Source organism: Nelumbo nucifera, chromosome 5 (genome assembly GCF_055504915.1).
Source record: "Nelumbo nucifera cultivar China Antique chromosome 5, China Antique-T2T, whole genome shotgun sequence".
In the NCBI taxonomy this organism is placed as follows: Eukaryota; Viridiplantae; Streptophyta; class Magnoliopsida; order Proteales; family Nelumbonaceae; genus Nelumbo; species Nelumbo nucifera.
The window spans coordinates 7,030,001-7,047,615 of NC_142653.1; the positions used below are offsets into that span (position 1 = coordinate 7,030,001).

General features: G+C 44.9%; 1 long non-coding RNA gene across 1 annotated transcript in view; it reads right to left on the minus strand.

Moving 5' to 3' along the window:
* LOC148791202 (uncharacterized) overlaps positions 1-17,563 on the minus strand; it is a 24,565-nt gene extending 7,002 nt beyond the window's left edge. Inside the window, exons 1-3 of the long non-coding RNA XR_016075884.1 lie at positions 17,379-17,563; positions 10,423-10,486; positions 10,107-10,326 (exon numbers count right to left, since the gene is read on the minus strand). This is a non-coding gene — a long non-coding RNA (uncharacterized LOC148791202). The remainder of the gene's footprint in view (positions 1-10,106; positions 10,327-10,422; positions 10,487-17,378) is intronic.
* Positions 17,564-17,615: the final 52 nt, after the last annotated feature.

The following is a 17,615-nucleotide window of genomic DNA, read 5'->3' on the forward strand; positions in this document are numbered from 1 at the left end:
GGTTTCAGTGAGGAGGTGGAAAATTTGAAAGAATTGATTACAGTTTTTGAAGGAGTCTCTAATTTGAAAATCAATCTAGGAAAAAGCTGCATAGCCGGAGTAAATTTAGTTTTTGAGGAGATTGAGGCGATTGCAAGCTGTCTTGAGTGCTCCATTTCCTCCTGGCCTTTGTCTTACTTAGGGCTTCCGTTGGGAGCAAACCCTAGGGAGAGTAGGTTCTGGACCCCAATCTTGGAGAAGTTAGAAAAGAGACTAGCTGTGTGGAAGAAAAATTATATCTCTTTGGGTGGGAGGATCGCTTTGATAAAAGCTACCCTCATGAATCTACCTACCTATTATCTCTCTGTCTTTAGGATATCGTCTAGGGAAGCAAATAAGTTAGAAAAATTGATGAGAGATTTTCTGTGGGAATCGGGAGAAGGTAAAAAAAACCATTTAATTAAGTGGGGGGTTGTGGGTAGAAGCAAAGAGGAGGGAGGATTAGGGCTCGGGAATGTGCTTAAAAAGAGCTCTGCTCTATTAGGGAAGTGGTTGTGGAGATGGCCTTTGGAGCGGGATAGACTCTGGCACAAAGTAGTGAAGAGTATTCATGGATGTTCAGAGAGTGGTTGGGATGCTGGTGCATCAAGGAGGGCTAACCTAGCCACACCTTGGAAAGCAATTCACAAAATTCTTCCGTAGTTCCTTAGCTGTGTCAGGTATGATGCTTGTTCAGGTAATTCTATTCGGTTTTGGGAGGACATTTAGGTTGGAAATCTCCCTTTGAAAGACTTTTTTCCTTCGTTGTATTTTGTTTCCTTGTGTAAAAATGAGGTGATCTCAAAATTCCTTCCGTCGAATTTATTCTTACCATCTTTGTCTTGGGATTTTGGTTTTCGTAGAGGATTAAGGGATGAGGAAATTGAGTGTTTGCCTACTCTTCTATGTCTCCTTGATAAGGTTTGGTTGGATCCCTCGAAACCTGATAAAAGGATTTAGGCCATTCACCCCAAAGGGTCTTTTTCTTGTGGCTCCCTTTTCAAGTTCGTCTGCCAATCTCCCTCTCATCAGAGTTTCCCTTCCAAAGAAGTCTAGTGTAGGCCGGTCCCCCCCAAGGTTATGGCTTTGTGCTGGGAAGTGTGGCATGGTAAAGTAAACACGATGGACAACCTACAAAAGAGAAGACCCATCCTTTGTATTTCACCAAACTGGTGCATTCTTTGCAGATCTCATAGTGAGGATTGTAATAATCTATTTTTATCTTGTAGTGTCACTGCAGAGCTCTAGGCTTGGCTTCTATCTTTATTTGGGTCTAGTTGGGATATGCCAGCAGAAGTAAGCACAATCTTTAACCCTTCTTTCTTCTCTTGGCCCCATAAAAGAGGAAGGAAAATGTGGAGATGCTCACGAGCAGCATTTTTATGGACAATATGTTATGGACGCCTTCCTCGGGAAGACGTACCATCGCCGCCGGCAGCAACAGGCACCTGACCCACCGCCAGCAGCAGCAATGATTCAGTGATACTCATCCTACCCAGTTCGGCAACAGCAGCCTTATCTAGATTAGATTAGCTCATTTGCTTGTTCTTATCTTATTGTTCTTATCTCTTATCTTATCTTGTTAGTAGCTTATCAGATTAGGATTAGCTTATCTTATCCTTAGCAAGATAGCACTGGAAGTCTCCCTATTCAGCAAGGAGACTCCCTTGATTAGGACTCTTGTAATCTCCTATTTAAGGAGACCCCATTATTGAATGAGATATCGAATATTCAGTTTAAGGAGTGAGTTAGGAGAGTTGGTGATCTCTTGAACAAATCACCAGGAGGTGCCAAGATAGGTTCATCAAGAGCAGGAAGGAACAAGGGAAAACAGGAGGTTTTCCCCGTGGACCGACTCGTGACGAGATCCTATTCCCGGGCCCTCAACAACTTGGTATCAGAGCAAGGCGTCATGGGTGATCTGGAGCAGCTACCATCCAGGGTCCACGACCTCGAGCACCAACTCGTGGAGACCAGCTCCGAAGTCCGTGAGATCAAAGAAGAAGTGAGGGAGCTGCGACGCCTGACGGAGCTATTCCTTTCTAGGGAAGGGAACTCTGAAGGAGGGACAGCCGCCAATGGCCGCCGACCAGATCTGCCAGAGTCTTCCGGCGAGCAGCAGTCCGTTTGCCAAAGAACCGCAGTCATCCCAAGTACAGCAGGCTGGAATTCCCGTCGTACAATGGCAACGGAGACCCCTTAGGCTGGCTATATCACTGCGAGCAATTTTTTCGGAACCAACGGACAGATGACCGGGATAAGGTAAGTCTAGCCGCCTTTCACTTAACAGAGGAAGCACAACTTTGGTTTTATCGGTTAGAGCAAGAAGAACCCGGGCTCAGTTGGCCCCAGTTTAAGTCCTATTGCCTTCTTAGGTTCGTACCCCCACTGACCAGCAACCCATTGGGTGAGCTGATTAACCTTAAACAGACTGGCACAGTGGCTGAATATCAGCGACAGTTCCAAACCCTTCTCGCGAGGGCATCCTCCGTGCGACCCGACCAACAAGTGGATATGTTCACGGCAGGGCTATCAGAACCCCTGTGGGTGGATGTCGAGATGCAGAATCCCCCAAATTTGGTCATAGCCATGAACTTAGCTCGCGCGTTCGAGCGCAAACTGCAGCTCAGCCGCAGAATTTTTAATATGGGTCGTCCACCGAACTCATGGGTACCCCCAAGATCAGCAGCAACGACCCCCCCTTCTGCTACCAGTCGAGAACTGAAATCTCCCACCACCACCGCCTCTAGACCAATGACAAGTACAAGTAGCAACATGGCCGCTCCACCCATTAAGCATCTGACCAGGGCAAAAATGGCAGAACGTCGAGCAAGAGGCCAATGTTTCAACTGTGATGACCTCTACTCGGTAGGACATAGATGCATGAGGCTTTTTTGCCTCCTCATTAGACCTGTTCATGGGTCGGGCCGGGCCGGGCCGGGCTTTTACTGTGTATTAACAAATTTTTTTAAGGCCCGAGCCCGAGCCCGGCCCGACCATCGGGCCTACAATTTGGGTCCGAGCCCGGCCCTCATAAAAAGCCCGAAGCCCGAGCTTGGGCCCGGGCCCGAAATTTAGCCTATATTGTTATTATTATTAATGTTGAAGCAGCTGAATAAAGAGAGAGATAGATTGAAATTATAAAGAAAAGAATAAAATATATATATATATATATATTAAATTATAAATATATATTTTAATAAATATTATATTATTTATATATTTTATATAATATATAAAATATATATTATATATTTTATAAAATATATAATACTGAGTCGGGCCGGGCCGAGCTCGGGTCGGGCTTTTTTGACAAATCCCGAGCCCGGCTCGAAACACAGTCGGGCTTACTGTGTTAAGCCCGAGGTCAGGCCCGCGGACCTAATTATATGACCATGCCCGGCCGGGGTGCGGGCCGGGCCGTCGGGCTACCCGACCCATGAACAGGTCTACTCCTCATCGATGAACAAGAGGAGGAGGAAGAAGAACTAGTCACATTCGAGCCAAAGATCTCTCTCCATGCGATCACCGGCATTAAAACTTCTCAGACCATGCAGTTACAGGCACAGATAACAAGCCAACCAGTGCACATTCTCGTTGATTCAGGGAGTACACACAACTTCATAAGTGAATATGCCGCTCTTCAGTTAAAGCTGCCAATGGAGCTTCGACCACGACTACAGGTAGCCGTCGCAAATGGTGAGAGAGTTCACAGTCCAGGAATTTGTAAGGACGTGCCGGTATAGGTCAATTCTGAACTGTTTCTTGCTGATTTATTTGTATTTTCATTGGATGGGTTCGATATTGTTCTAGGGGTCAAGTGGTTAATTACCCTAGGGCCGATTTTGTGGGACTTCAGCGCACTCACCATGACCTTCCACCTAAATGGGAAGCAATTTCATGGCACGGTTGCAGGGTTAAAGAAAGGACACCATAGGTCCATGCACTTTAGACAGAACCAGCAGCCATGGAAAAACTTCTCGCCGAGTTTTCAGATCTGTTCCAGGAACCCAAGGGCCTCCCCCCTTCCCGAGCTTGCGACCATCGTATTCCTTTGGTGGCGGGTTCAGCACCAGTCGTTGTCCGGCCTTATCGCTACCCCCACTTACAGAAGGACGAGATAGAGAAACAATGTACAGAGATGCTGAACCAAGGAATCATACGCAAAGATAAGTTCCCTATTCCCGTTGTGGACGAACTGCTGGACGAGTTGCATGGTGCCCAGTATTTTTCTAAGTTGGACCTCAAGTGCGGATACTTCCAAGTTCGCATGGCTCCCGGTGACGTAAAGAAGACTGCTTTTCGCACCCACCATGGCCACTTCAAATTTTTAGTCATGCCATTCGGACTCTCCAACGCCCCATCTACATTTTAGTCACTAATGAACGAGGTATTCCAGCCCCATCTGTGCAAATTTGTTTTAGTTTTCTTTGATGATATCCTCGTTTACAGCAATTCATGGGTAGAGCATGTCCACCATCTGAGGACCGTTTTCGAGCTCCTACGCCAACACAAATTATTCCTGAAACGGTCCAAGTGCTCCTTCGGGGAGCGATAGGTTCTTTATCTCGGCCACGTCATCCATGGGCAGGGTGTGACAATTGATAGTTCCAAGATTCAGGCTATAAAAGAATGACCCAAACCTCAATCAGCCAAGGCCTTACGTGGGTTCCTCGGTTTAACGGGTTACTACCGCAAATTTGTACAGAACTATGGAGTGTTGGCAGCCCCGTTAACCAACCTGTTGAAGAAAAACTCCTTCCGATGGGACGACGCAGCAGATGAAGCTTTCCTAACACTGAGAAATGCCCTGTCTTCCACCCCTGTCTTGCAATTACCTAATTTCGCCCTCAAATTTATAGTCGAGTGCGATGCTTCCGAAGTGGGTATCGGGGCCGTACTACAGAAGCAAGGGCACCCGATTGCTTTCTTCAGCCGCAGACTGGCCGACCGGCACCTGAAGCTTCCAGCCTATGAGCGCGAACTAATTGGCCTAGCCCGAGCCGTCCAGCACTGGAGGCCATATTTGTGGGGGCGGTCGTTTGTCGTCAAAACTGATCATTACAGCCTCAAATACCTGTTAGAGCAGCGTCTCACCACTTCCCCTCAGCAGCATTGGGTTAGCAAACTGCTCGGGTTTGACTTCCGGGTGGAATATAAGGCAGGATCCTCAAATCGCGTAGCTGATGCCTTGTCTAGGCGAGATGAAGACGCGATGGTTCTGTATAGCATTTCCCAACCTCGAATCTCTCTATTTGACGACATTAAAAAGGCAGCACCACAGTCCCCGGAATGGTCGCTCTTGCTACAGAAGATCCAGTCCGGCACCGCCGACCCCAATTGGTCACTTTAAGACGGGTTGGTACTGTATAAGGGACGAGTCCATCTTCCACCAGACTGCCCGTTGATCCCCACCATCATCACCAGCATCCATAACTCCACCCACGAGGGCATTCAAAAAACACTACACCGCGTCCGAACTGATTTCCATTGGTGAGGTATGAAGACTTCTATTCGAGATTTTGTCCAGAATTGCTGCACATGCCAACAGCACAAATGGGAAAACCTACACCCGGCAGGCCTCCTTCAGCCCCTCTCCATCCCGACACAGATCTGGGCCGACGTCTCCATGGACTTCATTGAGGGACTACCCAAGGTAGGTGGCAAATCAGTTCTCTTCGTGGTAGTCGACCGCTTCTCTAAACACGCCCACTTCATTCCTCTATCACACCCGTACAGTGCCACTTCGGTTGCTCTCGCCTTCTTTACACATGTCTTTCGCTTACATGGGATACCAGAATCCATAGTTAGCGATAGAGACCCGGTTTTCACTAGTGCCTTCTGGAAAGAGTTATTCCGGCTACAAGGCACCACCCTGGCCTACTCATCAGCTTACCGGCCACAAACCGACGGTCAGACGGAAGTGGTTAACCGCACAATCGAGATGTATCTCCGCTGTTTCGTAGGCGATCAACCACGATGGTGGGTGGATTGGCTCCCTTGGGGCGAGTACTGCTACAACACAGCTTACCATTCTTCTCTCGGCATGACTCCCTTTCGCGTCGTTTATGGCAGGGACCCTCCCCGCTTACTGTCCTACGAGCCGGGTTCTACTTGTTTGGAAGCAATTGATCACTCCTTACAAGAACGCGACGCCCTCCTAGCCGACGTCAGCCTTCGCTTACAGCAGGCCCAGCTCCGCATGAAGCTCCACTATGACAAGCACCACCGGGAACTGTCATTCGACCCAGGACAATTTGTTTGGTTGAAGCTCCAGTCCTACCGGCAACATTCCTTGCGCCACAAGGCTGCCCCAAAGCTGGCCCCTAAGTTCTATGGGCCCTACAAGGTTCTAAGACGGATTGGCAGTGTGGCCTACTAGCTGGAATTGCCTGAGACCAGCCGGATTCATGATGTCTTCCACATCTCCTTGCTGAAGCCATTTACGGGTGTTCCCCCGGACCAAGTTCCCTCCCTGCCACCCTTGAAAGATGGGAAGCTGGTCCCCCAACCTAAAGCTGTCACCCGCTCCCGTTTCAATCGTGGAACCCTTGAAGTCTTGGTGGAATGGTGTAATTTACCATCAACAGAAGCCACATGGATCCCCTTGGCAGAGTTCCAAGCCACATATCTAGAGTTCGAGCTTGAGGACAAGCTCGTAGTCCAGGAGGGGAGTAATGTTATGGACACCTTCCTCGGGAAGACGTACCATCGCCGCCGGTAGCAACAGGCACCTGACCCATCGCCAGTAGCAACAATGATTCAGTGATACTCATCCTACCCAGTTCGGCAACAACAACCTTATCTAGATTAGATTAGCTCATTTGCTTGTTCTTATCTTATTGTTCTTATCTCTTATCTTATCTTGTTAGTAGCTTATCAGATTAGGATTAGCTTATCTTATCCTTAGCAAGATAGCACTGGAAGTCTCCCTATTCAGCAAGGAAACTCCCTTGATTAGGACTCTTGTAATCTCCTATTTAAGGAGATCCCATTATTGAATGAGATAACGAATATTCAGTTTAAGGAGTGAGTTAGGAGAGTTGGTGATATCTTGAACAAATCACCAGGAGGCGCCAAGATAGGTTCATCAAGAGCGGGAAGGAACAAGGGAAAACAGGAGGTTTTCCCCGTGGACCGACCCGTGACGAGATCCTATTCCCGGGCCCTCAACACAATATGGGAAGAAAGTAATGCCCTCATGTGAGAGGTAGCTAATGACTGCTTCTGTTTCAGCAGGTTTTCTTTGGCAAAAATGATCTTGTAACCTAATAAAAGATGAGAAAAAAGAACAGCACTGATAAATAAAAGCAAGAAAAAACCTTACAAGTGTTAATGTTCTCGTGTATTGCCTCCCCACAGAATGCCCTAATTTTGGGTGGGAAATGGTATTGTTCCACTCCAAACAGCCTTAACTTGGAAAACCAAGGGGAAATTAGTGTTAGAAGAAAGTCCAAGACTCCAAGTCTAGTCACTCAACTAGTCCACTTGTGGAGTGGACCTTTTTTGTTATTAAATTCTTAGTATTGTACACAACATTGTCCTTTGTTAATGAAAGATTCTGTTGCTCATGAGAGAGGTGTGGAACTGGATGTATGGTCCTTAAGATATTCTTTTTCATGAAAAGAAGATCAAGAAATCTTGGAATAACACTTTGGCAATGCATAATTTATTTCATAAAAATGATGTATAATTTATTAAAAGGTGCTTCTCCCCCTATTATTCTTCCAAGAAAAAGGAAGAAGCAGTCAAACCTTAAAGGACTGCATTTTGTCCAGGTCATTACATTGGTTAAAGACTCTAGAATTATTTAACCATTTTACTTTTACTGATTGTTGGAAGGATTGAAAGTTGGTAGCAAGCTGTTCCTCCTACAAGGGAAGGGCAGTGACTAGCTGGGTCCCCCCTCCTCTTGGTTCTTTGAAGCTGAATTTTGATGGGAGTAGCCAGGGTAACTCGGGTACCTCTGGGATGGGAGGTGTACTGAGGAATGAGGCTGGAGAGGTTGTCTTAATCTACTCTGGCCCTTTAGGAGTTGGGAACTCCATCCGGGCAGAACTGTTAGCTGCAATACAAGGAATACTTCTTGCAAAAGAAGTGGGCGTGGAGCAGCTTCTGATTGAAGGAGACTCTAAGACAGTGGTGAACTGGTTAAATAACCGGAGGATGTCACTTGGGGCTACAAAAATGAGTTAAAGAAATTCAAATGGCTGACAAGAAATATGCCTATAACAGTACAATGGGTTGGGAGATCAGCTAATGCTTTTCCTGATGTCTTGGCAAAACAAGGGATAAATAGGGAAACATTGTTCTGGGCACAATTGTAACTATTGTTTTAATTTCAACATTCATGTTTTCTCTGTTGTAGTTTGTGTATTTGCTGTTTAGAGAGGCTGCTCCTCGCGCCTCTAAGGGGATCTTCTTGTATCTATTCATTATTTTAATGGAATTGAGGTTATTTATCAAAAAAAAAAAAACTATTCCTTTTCTTTGGAGGTCCTCGAATGAATCACAAATTAAAGCCCATATCCTTTTTTTTATTTCTACTTCTCCTATCTCCCTCTCTTCCATTCTTACTAGTTACTACCGCACCTTCACACCCCCTCACTACCATAACTGAAGGGGCACAAACCTGGAATCGGTGAAAATGGAATGTCTCCAGAGGGACTGGAAGACCCTTGGTTGGAGGTAAACGCAGTAGACCTATCCCCTAAATTGGGCTGCTGCAAAGTGGGAGTGGGGAAGTAAAAACTCTGTTTGCATCAAATTCCTTTTCTAATACACCCTACTCTGGCACCTCATTGCAAACCTTCCTGGTAGCCTCTTGTCTCACTAGTTGTATGCCCTGTACTTGCTAAGAGTTTGGAGGAAAATCCTCAATGAAGGGAGGGGAAGCAACCAACTCAGTTTTGACTAAGTATACTGCCTGCTCAACTTCCTTTGCTTCATTTCCTTGAATCAAAGTCTCTTCTTTTTCTTCCAGAAACAGCTCTTCTGTGTTGAAGCTCTCTACCTTGTTCATATCAATCCTCAAATTTTGATCAATACTGCCCATGCTCAAATATTGAAAGGAATCTGAATCGCTACCACTACTATTAAATCTGAGACTTCATCTTGAACTTTCTCCTTTCCTTTATTGCTGCATCTATTGAATTTCGGATTACGCACTTCAGGAGATGCAATCACCTTTCCTTTACTGGGCACTCATTGCATTGAGGTTTTTACTGACTTTATTCAACCTTGTATTCTTTATTTTTATTTATATCTCCATTAGGTCATAGGTGTTCCTTTATTTATTTATTTATTTTTTTGGTTCCACATTTCAGAATTTGGGTAATGGAACGAAGGTCATCTTGATTGATGTAGCCTGAACTAAAGTAGAAAAAACAAAACTAAATATTTATTGCTGAGTTGGGTTAGATGAATTAAACCAACCAGTAAACTAATTTGTCTTGTTCAATAGCAGGTTTTGGCTGTTCAACATAGTAGATGCATCTCTAGGTACTGGATTTGGCATGCACTAAGGGGTTTGGTTTCTGAGTCACCTCCCACATGCAACTGGACTATTGTGGATATTGGATGAAAATTTCTCATGTCCTGTATGCCCATGTTTCCATTATTTTTCATTGACAAAAGGGCAAGGACCCAATGCTGGTCCTAGCAATCACTGTTTTCAACTGTAAGCATAAACTAAAGTTTGGGGGTTCATATTTTATGGTAAATTATGATTGTCTACCAAAAATATTATGATTATGAACCTCACATTTCATTCATGTCTTTGTAGAGTTTGATGGACGAAATGGTTGCTAAATTGAATGAAGATAATACAGAGCTACAGACTCAGGTTATTAACTTCCACTAGCTTGATTCCTTTAACTAATGCATTAGATTCAAGTAGATTTCCAAATAGTAATCTATTTACTACATGGAAATAGTTCTTGAAATTTCATAAAGTTTATTAAAATTTCATTATTTCTTCTTTCATTCATGAAGATTGAAATTATCACCAGTAGCCACAAGGAATTAGTAACAATTATTTCAATATATTAAAAACTGGAGCAGGAAGCAAGAGAGCTCGAGTTGGGTACCTCCTTGGGGAACAGAGTTGTCCTTAACACTCTCTCAAAACAATGGAGAAACTCCAAAGTATATTTAGAAACTCTGAAGTATATTTAGCAAACCACTCATCCATGGACCATGACCCAAGGAAGGAAAAGAACACTTTGAGATGGTGGTTGCTTTCACTGTCTCATCAAACCACATCCTTTTATAGAGTCTCCTCAGTGTTTACACGAATAGATCATCAACCTGTATGAAAGAATGAAAGAGCCTTAATAGAGAGAAAAGAGAGAAGAGAGAAAGAGAAGAAAGAGAAAAAGAGAGAGAGCCTAAATATCCCCTTACAGAAATTCTTCTGATAGCCAGAAAGCTTATTCCCTTCTCCTACAAGGGAAAAACCTTCCTAAACCTGAACATATAAAAAAGCTAGTACATTAGAAAATGTCCACATGCCAACAGTTTCAAGAACAGAAAACTCAAGATACCAAACTATGCAAAATGCTCTTCTCCTGGAGAAGAACCCAATAAAGAGAATCAAATTTCCCACATGTCATGAAGGATATGTATAATGGAATCTAGAGTTGTAAAACCAAGCACACTTTCTTTTTCAAAAATAACTCTATATGTCGGTCTTTCCAAGTACGAGACAAACCTAATTACATGTTTCTATTTTTAAATTTAAGTTCAAACCTAGGATTAGCCATCCCTTTCAAGAAAAAAGGAAAGTGGTCCCTTGGTGTTTTTTTTTTTTTTTTTTTTTTTAAGTATAAAAGCTCATTGGTACACAACATTTGAGTCTAATTGAAGAAAATGGAAGAAGTAAAGAATTATAGACTATGAGGAAGAGGGTATTCTAATAATATTTAAAAACAAAATTAACCAACAAGAGATTAACAACCTGGGCTTGGAAGGAAGTGGCTTTGTCTTCTACAAAGAAAGAAATGATGCAGATGGAATGGAAGCCCCCAGCCCGTAACAAATTAAAGCTGAATTTTGATAGGAGCTCTAAGGGTAACCCGAGATTGGCAGGCATTGGTGGTGTGTTTAGAGACTCAACAAGTAAAGTGGTGGCAATGTATTCAGAACCTATAGGGGTAGGTGACTTATTAAAGGCTGAGTTACTAGCACTTCTACAGGGTCTAAAACTTGCCAAACAAGCGGATTTTAAAAATCTGGAGATTGAAGGGGACTCAAAACTGGTGATCTCTTGGTCTAACAACAGGGGTAATGCTCCTTGGTTATATAGACATTCCCTGAGAGAGATTGAAAGCCTAGAAAGGGATCTCAATGCTTCTTTCATGTGGATCAGAAGGACTGCAAATGGAATGGCTGACTCTTTAGCAAAGCAGGGGGTTTATAGGCAGCAACTTTTCTGAGCCTTGTTGTAACACATTGTGAAGGAATGGCTGTGGTTTCTGTAATCCTGTAACTATTTTCCTCTCAATTATTAATAAAACTAATCTTTCCTTGCTGATCAAAAAAAAAAAAAGAACAGAATATTAACAACCTGGAATTGGGCTGCAGGGGGGAGGACCTTGAGATGAAACAATGTAAAAGCGAAAAGAATGATACCTGAAAAATCAATTACTCAAAAACCCCAATCAAAGCGTATCTGGAAGCAAGAAACCAAGTCATAAACCCTAAAATACATCGACTGTCATGGAAAGATCTAAGACCATAAAACAATAATAAGAGCGCCCCAAAATGATGAGCTCTGATAAAAAACCATCATATTGTAGGATATACACCAAAGATCAAAAACCAACATGCAGCACAACAAAGACCTAGAACATGAGCTCTGAGATCTGTTGAAGCATCCCAAAACAAGAAATAATGGGTTACCATTGCTAGAGAAGCGGATTCCAATCATCCACGGCCAAGATCTTTGCAGGTACCAAAGACCATTGTGGTAGCCTTTGATGAAGAGAGAAGTGTTGTTACAATACCAAATGCCCTAAAAAATGAAACTTGAAAGTTTTGCTCGAGGCATGATGTTGGGACCCAAACACTCCTTCCGAACCCAACTATAGGAGTGGAGAAGGCCACCACCAAACAACATTTCACTAGAAGACAGAGAGGCTAGCATGACACATGGCAGAGCCTCCCAGAGTTAGTTACACTGCCACCAGAAAATATTCTCTCCATGATTGCATACATGTAGGCCAGCTATATAAGGCCCTGATCATGTAATAAGTGGCGTGAATGAATATCCCTTTCATCTCTCTCTGAATCATTTTCTTCCTACCTTTCCCCTCTCTTTCCCCCCATCTTCTGTTTCAGGAGGTTAAGCCACCCTCGAAGGGGCTTCCGAGGTGAGCGGTAACTCATCAGATTGGTATTAGAGCCAAGCTATCCAAATCCCAGGCTTCACGATGCCACAGACATGTTCCACTACCGTGGATGATAGGGTCGACCAGCTTGAGGTTGGATTCCACCAGGTGTTGAACAAACTCAAGGAACTCAAAGTGGTCGTCTCCAGCTTCGCCTCTCAGCAACAGTCCAACGAGACTAGTCACCTAGCAGGAGCGGAAGCTTCTGCTTCCAATAGCCAAAGAACAGGGTATTACCCCACCGGAAAAGTCACTAAGATCAACTTTCCCAACTATTCTGGTGGAGATCCCATTCCTTGGATCTTCCGAGCAGAAAGATATTTCGAATACCACCAAACTCTCGCACACCAGCGCGTCTCCATCGCCTCCATTCACCTAGAAGGAGACGCGATTCTTTGGCTCCAGTGGTATCGCCAGAATCATCCCCAAGTAACTTGGGCGGAGTTCACCGAAGCCTTGTGCATCCACTTTGGGCCGACGGTGTTCATGGACTACGACGAGCTTATCACTCGGTTGAAGCAAACTGGAACGGTAGCAGATTACCAGCTCGAGTTCGAGCGGATGACGACTAGGGTACACGGGTGGCCAGAGAAATCCTTAGTACGATGTTTTGTGGGAGGTCTTAGAGAGGATATCCGTCTGGAGGTGAGGGCTCTCTGTCCGGAGACTATCATGGCTGCGATGGGATTGGCTCGCCTATAGGAAGAAAGAATCGACAACCTTCGTAGAGCTAGCAAACCAACCTACCCGAATTTGAGGACTCCTCCACTGGTCGATCAGCAGCGCATGAAACCGGCTAGGGATCATCAGAAGCCCATATTGCCCCGGCCCACTATGCCCTTCAAACGTCTCTCATGGGATGAGATGCAAGCCAGGCGCGAGAAAGGCCTTTGTTATAACTATGATGATAAGTTTGGACCGGGCCATAAATGCCGGGTCCAATGGGTGTTTCTCCTATAGACAGAGGAAGAGCCGGAAGAGACAGACCCAGAGCACTTAAATGACTGTGAACTGATTCCAAATGAACCAGAACCTAACGGGGCCGAGATCTCCTTACACGCCCTCAGGGGCCTCAACTCTCTTCAGTCCATGCGCGTAGAAGGAAGATTGGTGGGCCGGACCGTGATGATTTTGATTGATAGTGGCTCTACCCTAAATTTCATCACTTGTCGTTTGGCTAAGCAACTAGGTATGACCATACAACCCACTCCTCTCTTTTCAATCCATGTGGCTAATGGGAGTTAGATGTCGTGTAATGGTGTATGTAAGAAGGAAAAAATCCTCATACAGGGCCATAATTTTGTGGTGGATCTCCACCCATTGGATTTCTCAGGGGCTGATATTATTTAGGGGATTCATTGGTTGCGTGGCCTGGGCCCTGCTCTATGTGATTGGGCCAAAATGACAATGGATTTTCACCAGGATGGCCAGACTTGTCATTTACAAGGGGTGCGGCCCCCTATTCCACAAGGTGACACTTTAGCCTCCATGATACGGGCCTCCAAGGATGCTGGCCAACCCATATTTATGCACTTAGGCATTCGGCCCACAATCCCAATTCTGGACAACCAGGGCTGTGTTCACCCCACAGAAGCCCAACACGAGGCCTTAAGATCGATACTCGACCAGTTTGGCGATGTATTCAAGGAGCCGAACCAATTACCTCCACCCCGGGCTCATGATCATCAGATACCTCTCGTATCCGGTTCTAAACCGGCCAATGTGAGGCCATATAGATACCTTACTTTCAGAAGCTGAAAATTGAGAAGGCAGTGAGAGAACTATTGAAAAAGGGCATATACAGACCAGCACCAGCCCTTTTTCATCTCCTGTACTCTTAGTGAAGAAGAAGGATGGTAGTTGGCATTTTTGCGTAGATTATCGAGCCTTGAATCAGACTACCGTGAAGGACAAGTTTCCTATACCCCTCATTGATGAACTACTAGATGAGTTAGGAGAGGCATGAGAGTTCTCCAAATTAGACCTGCGGTCCGAGTACCATCAGATTCGGGTCCACTAGGTTGACATCCGCAAGACGGCCTTTAGGACCCACGATGGCCATTATGAGTTTTTGGTTATGCCTTTTGGACTCACCAACGCCCCCTCCACCTTCCAGGCCCTCATGAATGACATCTTCAGGCCATTCCTAAGGCGATTTATTCTGGTATTTTTCGATGATATTCTGGTGTACAACAGGGATTGGGACACACATATGAAACATCTGAAACTCACCCTCTCAACTCTAAGGGGGCACCAGTTACATGCCAAAATGACAAAGTGTTCCTTTGGACAAGGACAAATTCAATACTTAGGCCATGTGGTTGTAGCAGGTCGGGTCATGGCAGATCCATAAAAGGTAGACGCCATCCAGAAGTGGCCCAAGCCCACTATTGTAAAGGCTCTACGGGGCTTTCTTGGGCTTACCGGATATTATAGGCGCTTCATTAAGGGGTATGGGCTTATGGCCGCCCCTCTAACGCGCCTGTTAAAGAAGGATTCCTTCAGTTGGACTGATAAAGCCCAACAGACTTTTGAAGACTTGAAGACAACAGTTTCTAGCCCTCCAGTCCTCACTCTTCCAGACTTCTCTCAACCCTTTGAAGTGGAATGTGATGCGTCGGGTGTAGGAGTAGGGGCCGTCTTGATGCAGAAGGGGCAACCCATTGCTTATTTCAGCAAGGCTCTCTTAGCAACTCACCAAAGTCAGTCCACTTATGTCAAAGAAATGATGGCTGTGGTAATGGCAGTGCAAAAGTGGCGTGCATACCTATTGGGATGCCAATTTGTTATTAGGACAGACCAACGAAGTTTGAAGTACATAGCAGAGCAAAGGGTGCACACCCCGGAGCAACAAAAATGGCTTAGTAAATTGATGGGCTTTGACTACCTCATAGAATATAAGCCAGGGCCCGCAAACAGAGTAGCTGATGCCTTGTCACGAGTAGAAGAGTTAGCCCATCTGACCTGCTCTCAGCCCAACTTCCCTTTGTTTGAAGCTATACGGCAAGAAGCCAGGTATGATCCGCAGTTGCAGGTCATTAGGGTGCTACGGACCCTAAAGAGGCTCAGTAGCCACTATCATTGGGTAGGAATGCGTAAGGATGTATTGCACTATGTATCCGAATGCCAAACCTGCCAATAGCAGAAATACTCGTCACAGTCTCCCGTTGGCCTTCTACAACCCCTCAAGATTCCAGATCAAGTGTGGGAAAACCTTTCCATGGACTTCATCACGAGTCTTCCTCGTTCTGCAGGAAAGGAGGTTATCATGGTAGTGGTTGATCATCTCACCAAGTACAACCACTTCTCTACATTACCTCACCCTTACACGCAACAATGGTGGCTGACATCTTCATCTGGGACGTCGCCAAGCTGCATGGAACCTCAAGATCCATTGTCTCAGATCGGGACCCTGCTTTCCTGAGTTCATTCTGGAAGGAATATTTTCGGTTGCAAGGAACCCAATTGCACCCCTCCACAAGTTATCACCCACAGACTGATGGGCAGACTGAAGTTCTTAATCGTTGCTTGGAAGCCTACCTTAGATGTTTCATAGGGGAAAAGCCTCGACAGTGGGCTCACTGGCTTCCGTGGGCAGAATACCGGTACAATTCGACTTATCAGTCAGCTGCTGGAATGACACCCTTCAAAGCTCTATATGGCAGAGAACCTCCTCCCATATTACCTTAATATGGGTCATCCAAGGTGGTAGAAGTAGAGACCCGTCTACTTGCGAGAGACGAGATTCTTAGATTGCTTAAGTCCAACTTGACAAAAACCCAAGAGCGAATGAAGGCCCGCTATGACACTCACCACCGCCCATTAGAATTTCAGGTGGGTGACTTCGTTTACCTTAAGCTCCAACCTTACCGCCAAATCTCGGTAGTAAGACGGGCTTGGCACAAGCTAGCACCCATGTATTATGGGCCTTATAAGGTTCTGGAGAGAATGGGCCTTGTTGCTTATCGGTTGGACCTCCCTGGAACCTCAAAGCTTCATCCAGTGTTTCACATCTCACTTTTTAAGAAGGCGGTGGGAAATCAAACACCTGTCTCACCCAACTTACCCCAATTCACTGAAGAAGGGGACATTGACACGGAGCCTATCAGAATTGTGGATTTCCGTTGGGTTCGACGAGGTGGTCAGGTTGTGCCAGAAGCCAAGGTAGAATGGGCTGGGCTTCCTCCAGATGATGCCACTTGGGAACCTTATCTGAGGCTGAACGAGAGGTTTCCAAACCTAGACCTTAAGGGCAAGGTCAATGCTAAGAGGGGAGGAATTGTTGGGACCCAAACACTCCCTCCGAACCCAACTATAGGAGTGGAGCAGGCCACCGCCAAACAACATTTCACTAGAAGACAGAAAGGCTAGCATGACACGCGGCAGAGCCTCCCAGAGTTAGTTACACTACCACCAGAAAATATTCTCTCCATGATTGCATACATGTAGGCCAGCTATATAAGGCCTTGATCATGTAATAAGTGGCGTGAATGAATATCCCTTTCATCTCTCTCTGAGTCATTTTCTTCCTACCTTTCCCCTCTCTTCCCCCCCCCCCCCACCCCCATCTTCTGTTTCAGGAGGTTAAGCCACCCTCGAAGGGGCTTCCGAGGTGAGCGGTAACTCATCACATGACTATTTTTTGTGTCACAGGCTTGCCTTATTTTTTGCCAATGGCTTGTTTCACAACAAAATTTTATAGCCAAACACTTAATTAATTCATTCTTGCATGAGATGAGCAAGAATGCAAAAAAATGAAGCCCCACAATAGAGCTGGGATTTGAAGTAAAAAAAAAAAAAAATCCAAAGAATTCTAGTCCCCAGTGGTTCATTCACTAGACTAAGAAGGTTAATTTATCAAAACTTAAAGTTTAACAATGAGACATTTTTTCAATAACTTGGATTGATTGAGAAAAGAGACAGCAGGGATAACCATAGACATGTAAACCTGAATAACTAATGAAACCTTACATGAACTTAATATAATCCGGTAAAATTGTCCTTGCAATACGCTTGTAATGTTTGCAACCATTGATATCATGACATAAAGTACAGAATGCTGCATGTGCAAATTTATTTCCCAGGTCAAAATGTGACTGTTTTGAAGTAAAGAAAGATTTTAATATGGAAGCAAACAAGAATTGTTGTTGCAAGATGGAAATTGGAACAACAGCTTAATTAATGAGATATTTGAGCTTGAACTGGTTC